We start from the raw sequence: 12,130 nt of genomic DNA on the forward strand, positions 1-12,130 counted from the left end.
CAGACATCTATTATCTGCAGCTGGTCTCCCTTTACACAGGTGCACACGCAGAGACACACATGCGCGCACATACACAAGTAACTGCCCGTTCAAGTGCCCGTGTGTTTGCTTTGGTTGTGTTGTGTGTATGTGTGTGAGCTGAGGACAATGGTTGGACTTAAATGAAATATTTAAGAGAAAGCAGCACATAGCCTGTAAGGTGTTAGAGGTCACATCACTGGGAGAAAAGAGGAGGAGAAACAGGTAACATCAAACTTTGTGGCTGTGGTTATGTGCGTAATGTAACGATGCTGACAACATTCACTTCCTGTCCTTCCCTGAAAATGTTTTGCGCTACTCTTAGCTTTAGCATTTTTGTACAGGCAGTTAATATTTGTGACTTTCAGTGTCTCATAATCTCACTTGTGTATGGTATTAATTTTTTAAAAATGTTATTTTGTCTCCCATTTTGTTGAAACTTTTTCTTTTTGGAGAAATATACTCCATGATAAAAAGGAAATAGCCATTTTCCACTTTTGTTTTCTGTGTGAAAGCTCTATTGGCTGACTGTTCATTCTTTAAGCATCAGCAAACTCTAAAACTATTTCTCTGATAGAAACATGTTTCCTTTTTCAGTCAAAACCAGCATTTCCTGTGTACCATTCTAATTATTTCCTTCACAACGTCTCACTTGTAACAACTTTTTCAGATTTGCTTCAGAGCTTGTGGTGGCTTATCCTGCCCAGGTGGGGTTTTGTCCCAGTCTGCTTGCTACAAAGAGCGTTTAGCCTCTCCTGAATAATCCAATGAGAGCATTCGGTAGATGGAGGCCTGGGTTTCGAAACCTGAGAGCGACATCTGACACATACACACAGAGGGGACCTGGGGACTGGATGACTTCAGGTGGTTGGTGGTGTGGCCTCTGGACATGTCACCTAACCCACAGCTCTCTCTGCTCCCCCCTCCCTCCTCTGTTCCTTCACTGATGGGTGTGGAAGAGGAATAAATAAAAGAGGCATCAACATCTGAGATACTATCTCATGCAAGAAGTTTTGATGACGTCTTTTTAGAAAACATTAGCAAATGGCTAGTTGACAAAAGGAATTAAATACATGATGAATTAATACCTGCAGCTATTTGAGAATTGCAATATGGCATCTTTTTTGTACATTTCCCACCAAAGTACGTCACGGTTCGATCCAGTCGCCACAGAGGTTCATGTCCCAGCCGTCAAGCAATCAAAATTACTGTGTTTTTGTTGGCCTCCTCTACGACTTGCCCTGAACGTGGTGCTCAGTAACTTATCGCCCTGTCCCTAACCTTTCTGAGCAGAAGAAGCATCCATCATCTTAAAGTGCGATCTATTCCGGTCCACCTTCAGTCAGGAGGGGGAAAGGCCTGAGCCAGCGTGTGTGTGTGTGTGTCGGCACAACTTATGGGCTGTCAGCATAAAGTGCAGAGCCTTGCCGGAAACTGACAACCACTGAATGACTGACAGGGACATTGCACCGTTATGTTGCCTATATGTGTGTGTGTGCATGTTTGTATGCTTGTGTGTATAATCATGCACCATTAAACCTCCCTTCAGTTATATTTCTCCCTTTGCCCTAAAGAATCTTTCTATTTTTTTGCCACCCTCCACATAGTGAGGCCATGCACAGGCTCGCCAACTTATCATTATGATGACTTCAGCTCTGTCATATAAGAATGTGACGGGTGCAAATTGAACAAGCCTCCTTTGCTCATTGCCACAGTAATGGCGTTCTTCCTTTCCCAAGACTCCTATAATTCTTTCTTTTTACATTTTAATGCACCTCTATACATTTTCATATCTCACGCCCCAAGACACATTAATTTCTCTCTTGGTGAGAGGGAAATTAATATGTGCAACTCTTTGCTTCTCCGATTTCACACTTTATGGCTCCTCCTCCTTCATTTCTTCCTTTTTTGCTCAGTTTCTCTCACTTTCAAATATTCTCGCCTCTTTTTTCCTGCTCCCTCGCTGTACCACGTGATCCTCTCACTCCATCTCAACCTCCCCCCCGCAGCCGACCCTCCTCTTTCCCATCAGCACCCAGGGGCTGATGAATGCGTGGCCTCCTATTGATCGCGATGGGTGATGGATGATGGCTGGGAGATGAGTGATGGGGTGCAGGCAAAGGTGCCAATAAGGGGGCAGCCGTAGGGTGGGGTCTCCCCTACTGGCGCTAATGGGAGAAGACTAGGGGAGACGGCCGCTGTGCTAACCGCTCAGCCCCGCCTTCTCAACCTCCACCACGCATGGTGCTGCATTTCAGCTCTGCTTTGCATTTTATTGCCACACATCTATATGGGGTCACACTCCTCTGTCCTGTTTGAGATAGGCATTGCATCCAGTGTGTGTGTGTGCATGTATGTTTTATGTAATTGTATGAGGTTGCAGAAAGTTGTGTATGTATGTATGGCCATGAGTGTGAGAGGAAAACAGAGGGTAAGGGTGTTAAGTGTGCATGTGTGTGGGTGGTGGAGGAGTGCCCAAGTGGTGGTTAGCACGAAAAGATGATGGATGATGGGGCAGGAGGGGAAGACTGCTTCACAGCTCTAAATTGATATCCCAGCAAATGTTTTTGTCTGCTGTGAAAAATGGTGCCGCAACTCTCATCTCCACTCCCCCACCTCCTCCTTCCTCCATCCCTCCCTCCCCCATTCCTGGTCTCTCCTCAGGCCCTTCTCTCTCTCTCTCTCTCTCTCTCTCTCTCTCTCTCTCTCCCTCTCTCTTTCTAACTGCAGTGAATCACACCCTGCAATCCATTTCCTACACCAAAAGCTTTACTTCCCTCTCTTCAGTATCCTGACAGCACCTGATCACTGCGCCAGCCTCCTGGCTTACTGCTCACACTGTATACCTGGCTCTCATTGCCTTGTTGCTATAGAAACCTGCCTCGGATTATCGTCCATCTCCCCTCGTCATTTATCCCTTTCTTTGCCTTGCCCTGCCTGGCGCGGCATTTAGAGAAAACCGCCTATCAGAGTGGACTATCAGTTGTGGACTATTAGTGTAGCAGTTGGGGGAGGAAAAGGTAAAAGTCCTCCAGGGAGAGAGCGACTAATTCTCCAAGTCAGATGATGTGGAAGTTTGGTAATGTGGTCATACAGTTCAGAGAGTGTAACCTTTTTGAAAATATTGTTCACATGATTTTTAAATCTTTAGACAGTTTTATTATTTATTTAGTTTCAGTTTCAGTTTTTCATCTAAAGAATATTGTCCTTCTTAAATACAGAATAGCAACATGCATGTAAAAGTTTATGGCATCACTAGATCCAATTTAATATTAATTGGTCATTGAAATAGTAAATAATAAAGACTGTGCAGACATTCGGTCAGTATACTGAGGCCATGAGGACAGATATTTCTCCCAATAAATAAATTATAATATATTCAATACTTAAATATAAAAAATAAGTGTTACAGGTAAATGAAAAACACTTTTTAAAACTTGTACTATTATTTAAACTATTACTTATACTCTATTTAGGTTTCTATTTATTTTGCTATTGCCTTGCAATCTGCCTGGGTTTCAAGAAAGGCAGGAAGTAAAGCCAACACATTAGCACCATCGAATTTCTTATTTGAAAGTGCTCTATGCTTTGGGAAAAATCAAGTGTTGAGGATGAGAAATGAGGGAGTAATGTCGGGAGAAAGGGATAAGAGAGTTGAGAGATAACAGGGGGATAACAGGAGAGATGGGGATGAGCTCACTTCTTTTGCGGTGCTTAAGGAGAGAACCATCTGCAGGAGAGATTGTGCCTCAGATTAGGAGTGAGGCGAAGCTCCAGCGGAGAGGATTATGCCTGCGAAACAGAAGCAACACTAATAGTGGACAATCCAGCTGCCTGGAACGAGCTCTGCCACCCAGCCGGGAAGGCACATTAACAGCACAAAACAACAAAAGAAAAAACAAACACACACACAAAGGGATACAGTATAAAATACACATACACATTAGAAGTGGATTTTAGAGTCAACAGGAACAAGGCAACAAGCCAAGAGCAGTATCTGAGAGACAAGTGATAAACATTTGTCTATACAGACACCATAAATCAGGCTCATTATTTTTCGCCTGGCTTTTCTGTGTGTGGATCACCTTGTTAATTTGTCTTTTATATGGATATTGCTGTTGTGATGTCATCACTTTTTTTCTTTAATCAAATATAACAACAGCAGAGTTTTTCTTACAGTTACAATCTCTAAATCTGAGGATCGAGTCCGGCTATGTTTGGCTCCGGGATATGCCATAACTCTAATCCTAGCTCACTAACTGGGCTGCCCAGTGAAGGGGCCAAGAAGCCTATTCCCATAAGACCAATCTAGCTGACATCTGGGCCTCTGCCTTTCTCTGGGCTCCAGACAGATGTTGGATGATTGTTAAGCTCCCGGGGTTCTTAGGGAAGGAGAAGTGAAAGTTGTCCTTGTTTGGGCAGTGGTTATGAAATAGTTCTGTGTCAATCAGACATGTAAGTATGACTAAAGCTTTGCACATTCTGGGGGTATCTTTCATAAATTGAAAGTCCCATCATGTGGGGAACTTGTAATTTGGGAATTTTGGCATTACAGGAAGCTCAGGAGCATTTTTAGCAACGTTAACAGTTTTGCTCTAAGGATAGTAATGTCGGTCAGTCGGTTGGCCAGTCAGTCCACCACTTTAATTGAGGCTAAATTGTTTCAGAACTATTGTATGGATTGGCAAACTCAAAATGTGGTGCACACATTTATGCTTCCTTGAAGACTTTGGTTTACTCTTGACTTTTCCTCCACAATCAAGTTTAAGTTGTAGTTTGGAATGAAATGTGAAATGAAGGCTGTTGGATGCATTTCTATGAAAGCATCCATGTTTCTATGTTAGCATTTAGCTCAAAGACAGAAAAAATGTAAATGCTGGACACCACTAACCACGACGGTTTAGGTTCAATCTTCCTTATTTTAATGGCAAATAAAAAAAAATGCACATGTACTGGACATAAAAATGGACAATAAAGTATTAGCTTATTATTTAATGATTTAAACAAGTCAGTGGACAAAAGTCACCTTTTGGATCTCATGCTGGAACAGACAAAGGTCACAAAGGAGCTCAGGTCAGAGAAACCTTCTCTGCTGCTTCATCAAATCCAACATGGCGTCTGTGGGCTGTTTTTTGAACCATAGAACGACCTCCTGTGTAAGTCATTCAGTCAGTGTAAACGTGTTAAAACTCCAATCAGGATCGTTTTCCTGCCTCTGCTAACTTTAGTGTTCTGTTCCAGATTTACAGTTGGTGGGTCTGATCCCTTGTTATTCTCCGTCTGCACAGATTTGTGGACTTTGGGTGAGTCTCTCTGGTCAGCCGGTATTGAACTAATTAACACATCAGTGAGTGTAGACACACACGGACAGTTGTTCATGATAAGAATAAAAATGCAGGACACACACACACACACAATGACATGCACATGCCATCACACAGACAATAAAACATACAGTATATGCATACAAAGACAGATTAGATGGAAATGCCAGTGTGCGCAATGATTTGCCAGTCCTCACATTAACATGACATTGATGAAATGTTAGCTAAATATTTTTGTCTTTTCTCAATAATACTCTCATTCTCATTCTCATTAACACACTGTGTCAAAGTCTGCATCCTCCTTCCACACTGTTTCCCTTCATGGTTGGAGTAAGGACTTAGTTTAGGTTATTGTTAGGTGTTGTTGAGAAAACTGGTTGGAGTTAGGGATGCGATTGGGGTCAGGTAAAAGTAAAGGGAAACACAAATCGATGTGTAAACTGACTTTAAAGCATCAAAAAATACTATTATACTTTTACATAACAGGATCTACTGAACCTGAATGCAGATGTCCTCCGTCTAACTCCCACTTAACACCTAACAAGCCAGTCCACCGAATGTCAATGCGAAGTGTTACTGGGGTTAGTAACTGTCATGTATAATCACTACCATTCAAACTGTAATCCCTCACACTGTTTGTCACTGAAAAGAATAATCCCATTATTATGATTTTTTTTTTTTTTTTTTAGTAAGCAATGTGTTACTGACCGTCGCTGGTCTTGCTTCCACAGTACACATGTTTGTTGATTAAACTGTGTGGCCTCCTCACTTCATATAGATTTTAGCTTATCTCTGCAATTACCAAGCACTCTCTCAAATACTGAACAGTGCTTTCAAATGAAAATGTATCATCTGTATTTGATCTGCACATATCACAATCCAGTGGGCTTGGACAATGCTTCCTGAATGCTATAGTAGGCTAAAAGATGCTGAAACATGAACCCACCCTGTTCACCCCATAATGTCTAGTTGTCTCTCTTTAATGGCCATGATATAGTTTGATTGGTGGATTAAACACTTATCCCTCCCCTCAGTCCGCCTTATTGATTTTCCCCCTTTCCTCCCCCCTCCCCACCTTTCTCTATCCCCCTCTTAAAGGTGAGGTGGACGCATGGCCTGATAAATGGCAGAGGATTGATTCGTATTTAATTAACAATTTGCTGGAGACTCTTTCTCCCTCCCCGCTTTGCTGCCCATCCCACCCCTCTCTCCTCTCTCTCTATAAGGTCTCAGACGGCTTGCGAGATACGCAACGGGGAGAGGAGAGGAGATGCATGGGTAATTTATAGTCTGATCGATAAGTCCTGGCCTAACATCTATACTGCCTGGATGTGAGGGCTGGAAGGAGTGTCAGGGTCCACAAACGAGGAAGAAGGTGAACGCTGAAAAAGAGAAAGGTGACACAAAGAGAGACTGATAGGGGCAGACAGAGACATATACAGGGACAGAGGCATGGAGAGAGCTGTATGGAAATCATATTTTCAGAGACGGAAAACATAAAGAAAATGACAAGACATGGCATGTTCAAGTGCTGAAATAGAGGACAGAAGAGAATGCTTGTGGAGATCTCGATCGAGACAGCCAGTAGAAGAAAACTGTCGTAGTGATGGCTGACATGGTTAAGAATACCATCCAAAATTATGATCAACAAAATCACAAATAAGTGACCGAAGAGGTGGGATTAGTTTAGTACTAATCTGCTGTTCATTTGCACTGTTTACCTCACCCACTTGCACTACACTCCACCCTGCACTACCTCACTTTTGGACTACCTCCAGAAACATATTTATTTTACTTATCTTATTTTATTTTATTTTATTCTTCTATTATATGTGACTTGTTACGTTCTATGTATGCACCAATCACCAAGACAAATTCCTAGTAATGTGAAACCTCTTCACTTGCAATGGCAATAAAGTCTTTTCTGATTTTTGATTTCTGATTTCTGATCTCTGTGCACTGTAACGAAAGCATGTAAGTCCTGCACAAATTTCTCTTTTAACACTTGATGAGGCTAAATTGGACTGATTGTACTGGAGTGGAAATATTACATGATCAAAATGGCAGAAAAAAAAACACAATTAATCTCTGGTTCATGGTATCTTTTTGTATAAATATAGTACCATACATTTACAATCTTTGAGGCTTCACAGCAGCATGAAAGCCAAACTGCTACATGTTAAAACAACTAACTTCTAATCAAAATGATTATTTTTTTTTAAAAAAAGAAAGTGAATTTGCAATTACATGGATAAGCGAATCCTTTAATTCATTTCTCAAACAAAATGTCATCTCAGCATCTCATTTGTGTGGATTTGCTGCTTTTCTTTGTTTTATGGGACAGTAAATTAAAAACAACAGGTAATCTGAAGATATCACGCAGGGCTTATGATAAGTGTTTGGCACATTTATGGGCCAAACAACGGATATTAGAAAATCATTAAAAAATCTGATGAATAATTGTCATTTAGTTGTCAGTTGTTGCCCTGTTTATAGTTGACGCCTACAATTCCCCAGGTTAAGATGTTATGTTATGCTGCAACACATCCAATAGGGGGCAATGCTGAGTCTGAGTCCATGCTCCTCTACCAGCACACACAAGAAAAACATGACAAAACACTACATTAAGCCTACTGGAGAAAGCCATACTGTTTGTAGGATATGACTGCGCAGCACAGTGAAACCTTCATTATGATAAAATAAGACACAAGTGTTTGCATGACTTGAGAGAGGGAACAAATCCATCGATCCAAAACAAACCTGGACAAGGTGAGCACAAAGACAGTCAGTCAGTGGTGCTGCCCCCTCCCCATCTCATTCAGGGTCTTAGGATGTGGGCACCGGACACCAACACCTCTCAAATCACACACACACACACACACACACGCACGCACACAAAATGGGCCGCTGAGTGGGTACAGTGCGGGATGAGACCGCAGCATTTACAGCCCTCCCCATAAAAGTGTTTTATCACATATCTTGTAATGCAGCACATTAAGGGTTGCTGTTGTTATTTCCAGCAAGGTCATTTTTGCCCCCTTTGCCCCTCAACGTCTCTCTCAGCTTCTCCTCTTTGCGGTTCCTGGCACGCCGAGACACCAAGGCATGATGGTGTTATCATACTCATAAAGGTGTGAACACTGGGAAAATATACACATGTAGGATAGCAGAGGGCGGCGTCGTGACAAGGTTCTCTGTAGCGTCGTAGCATCTGCCCCACATTCACAATCAAAGGTTTATCTCTCTGTCTGTTTGTGTCCTCTCTGTGTGTACATTTTTTTCTGCCCACTGTGTATGATCAAATGTCTTTGCCCAACCGTCTTCTGTGTCAACCCCGAACTGCTTTTGAGCTTATCTCAGGATTATTATTCTGTGTCAGCCCTAGTTTTACCTTTTATCAGTATTTTTAGCCCTTCTTTTATTCAGGTTTTTCATTCAGTCATCATCTTAATGAACACGTACAGTACATATATATTTTTATTATTCCTCCTTTCATATTTAAGTCCGCGGGCTTTTCTGGTAATCCTATCAGTTCAGCCTTACCCCCTAACCCCACGACTTTCCTCCGGCTCCAGCAGTAATAAAAGAAAAGCATAATCCAGTGTTTAGAAATATGAGATTTGCTTGTTGGAATCCAACGAGCCATGCTGGATTAAGGGTGGCCTAGGCTGGCCTGGAGGAGGTGGCTCTGTGCCCCCCCTGGTAATCATGGCTGGGTGGATGGAAGTGACAGGGAGGAGAGTGTCAAAAGCACAAGTTCGGATAGTGTAATACTTCCAGTTGGTGACACTGAAATGAAAATGTTTCATTATCTTTAGCAGTGATTGAATCCTGGCAAAAAAAAAAAAAAAAGTTCAAATTTTAGTTGAGTTTAGTTCAGAAATAGAAATATGTTTGTGTATCTCATGTTAGAAAAAGGAATGACAATGTTACCCTTTGCACAGATGTGTGTTTGATTTTTTTTCTTATTTTTTCTGTGCAAGTGTGTGTATGTGTCTGTGTGTGTTCACATTATTTATGGCTGCCAGGATTTGAGATGATAGAACAGGAAATTGGGCTGCCCCCCCACCTCCTTGCTATTTTACTACACCCTGCTCATTTCTTTAATACCCTCTAAAATGTAAATCCGTATGCACACATGCATCCTGGACAATGTGGCTCGATGTGAATTTTATGTAAAATGTACCCATAACTCTAGCGGACGATGTAACATATGACTCGATGTAATTTCATTACGTAAAAGGGTTTTGTGTTTGTTAGAGAGCAGGAGGTATATGCGTGTGTGTGCTTGTGTCTTTCTGGCGTGTGTGTGTGTGTGTGTGTGTGCATGTGGATGTGTAGCCTATGTGGTTTGGGGGTTAAGAAGATAGAAGAAGTGATTATTAGTAAAGCTTTATGTTTGTGTCATGCCTGCGCGTACTGTGCAGGGTCGAGGGTGAACGCGTGTCAGCGTCAAGATCACAAAAATGCAAAGTGGGCAGAGGCATTAAATAAAAAGGAGAGCCTTTCATTGACATTAGAATAATCCAAGCAGTTGTTTTTTTTTTTTTGGTTATTTTACCATGCACTCATGTAGGTAGGCAATCTACATATGGGACTAAATTGAAAATCCCAATAATTTCTAATATTCTAAGTAAAACAGAAGCTGATGTCAACTTCGATAAGCCTTATGAGAAACATAAATGAAGATTAGAATGCACTCTATTTTGTTAAGTGTGTTTTATTATGGTATTTAAAAAGCAGCACAGCCACATACCTGGAATCTCAATCATACAAATTGTAAACTGTACCATTTTATGTTTTCTGTAAAGATTTCATAGACCATATATTATGGGATTTTTATATTTGACATGTATGTGAAAATCAAAAATATTTCATAATTCTCACAAAGATAAGATAAAACAAAGAATACTTTAAAATCTTTATCAAAGTGGTCTTAAGTACGTTTTTTAATCAATTTTAAAACAATTGAATCGTTTTAATCATTTTCAGTCACCATTTTCTTAAAATATCTTGATTAGCTCCTCAGCTGACCTCATAAACGCAGCTTTTTATAGTAAATTAATACAATAATTCTCACCATCAACACATAAAAACGTTATATACTGTGCATATATGCATACAATTCATTCATGTGTGTATGAATCTCTCACAGTGGTTTTATCACTGCATGTCCTTGTGGGTGCATGTTCTTCTCTTCATGGTGCTCTGCTTATGCCATAACTCTCACATATATATATATATATATGTCCTCGTGTGGATTTGATTCAATTAGTGTAATTAGAGGTTAAGTTGGCCTGAGCATCTCATCTCATCCAGCATTATTTTTAACCCATTAACCTTTCTCGCACCACCTTTTTGTTTCCATCCATGTGTGCGAAGCAGCCCACAGACCAGGAGGCGAAAGGCTTCACCGAGCTGTTTCAGAATTGTGGGAACGGATTGTCTTTCCTTTTTTTATACAGAAAAATACAGAACAGTGTTTAAGAAAACGTTGTTCCGGTGTGTTCTGTCTGGATTTTTTTTTTAAAAATGTATTTGAGGAATATCTTGTGGCAGGGTGTGCAGCTGCTGAAACCTGATGCAACTGGACATCACGTCACTCTGTTTCCGTTCCTTTATCTCTGCTATCTCTCTCCTCAAGCAAACACATACTGCACATGCATGAAAACACCAGAGCTCATACACGCATGCACACCTTTTCTTTTATTAAGGAACTTCCTATCCATAATGTGGAAATCATGCTCTGCTGATATCGATCCACGTGGCCCTGGGGGTTGGTGTGGCTGTTTCGTTGCAATAGCAGTGAGGGCTTGAGTGTATTTTTCCATATATATTTGTATGGTGTGTGTGTTTTTATGTGGCTGTGTGTGTGCGTAAGCTGTAGCAGACACTCCAGTCTATTGGATTGAGATTCATTCGCTATTTAAGGGTCAGGGTTCGGGCGGCGTGTGAGCTGCATGCTTCACTGATCAATACCGCTGCCACACACCCTGCCTGACCCCAGCGTTTTGTCACCGTAAATCCCCGAGCTCCCTTTTCTCCCAGTCGCCAACCCCCTCCTCCTCATACCTCCTCCTTTTTCTTTTTCTCTTTCTTTTTTTTTTTGGCTTCTTAGGTCACTGAAAGAAGTGATGGATTCAAGGGGGAGCACTTTGTAAGATCTAAATACATTTAATGTAGCCAGGAATGGTCCTTTGATGGCTAAAGTGATGGTCTTGTCTCAGGAGGGATGTGCTGGGGAAAAACGTCCCAGTTCCTCATCTGATGATGACTCAGTTTGGGTGAGGAGAAACATGGATTTTGATGTGGGGGGGATGATGTATGGTAAGAACCTGATCTTAGCAGAAATTTGTTCTTGTGCAAAAAGAAGTCAATTTTTTTTTCAAGTGATAAATACAATGAAGTGAACAACTAGCAAACCCACACCGTTTAAGTTATGTTATTTAAGGTAAGGATGCAAAAACCTTATTCTACAGTGAACCAAAAAACTTAATCCTGTAGGTGCAATATCACTGTTTTTATTTCACCAAAAACATCAAATTCAAATTTTTAACAATGCAATAAGAAACAATGCTGTACATTTTTTTAATAGGATATGATGCAAACCAACACAAGAATTGTTTTTGTACATGTTTGATATTAATTTAATGGCAATCAGTTGACCAACACACCAGTGGAAATACATAAGGTGTCCTTTCTTCTCTTGTTTACAACCCTCAAATATACACTCACACATACACACACTGATACACAAACACACACACATGCAAAAATAGAAACACACA

This window comes from Scatophagus argus, chromosome 20 (genome assembly GCF_020382885.2).
Source record: "Scatophagus argus isolate fScaArg1 chromosome 20, fScaArg1.pri, whole genome shotgun sequence".
NCBI lineage: Eukaryota > Metazoa > Chordata > Actinopteri > Scatophagidae > Scatophagus > Scatophagus argus.